Consider the following 309-nt stretch of genomic DNA (forward strand, 5'->3'; position numbering starts at 1 on the left):
TCCATTGGTCTATGTGTCTGTTTTTGTGCCAATACCATGCTGTCTTGATGATGACAGCTTTGTAGTAGAGGCTAAAGTCTGGGATTGTGATGCCTCCTGCTTTGGTCTTCTTCAAAATTACTTTGGTTATTCGGGGCCTTTTGTGGTTCCATATGAATTTTAGGATTGCTTGTTCTAGTTTTGAGAAGAATGCTGGTGCAATTTTGATTGGGATTGCATTGAATGTGTAGATAGCTTTGGGTAGTATTGACATTTTGACAATATTTATTCTTCCAATCCATGAGCAGGGAATGTCTTTCCATTTCTTTA

This window comes from Herpailurus yagouaroundi, unplaced genomic scaffold, assembly GCF_014898765.1.
Source record: "Herpailurus yagouaroundi ecotype Mexico unplaced genomic scaffold, PumYag 141, whole genome shotgun sequence".
Taxonomy (NCBI): domain Eukaryota; kingdom Metazoa; phylum Chordata; class Mammalia; order Carnivora; family Felidae; genus Herpailurus; species Herpailurus yagouaroundi.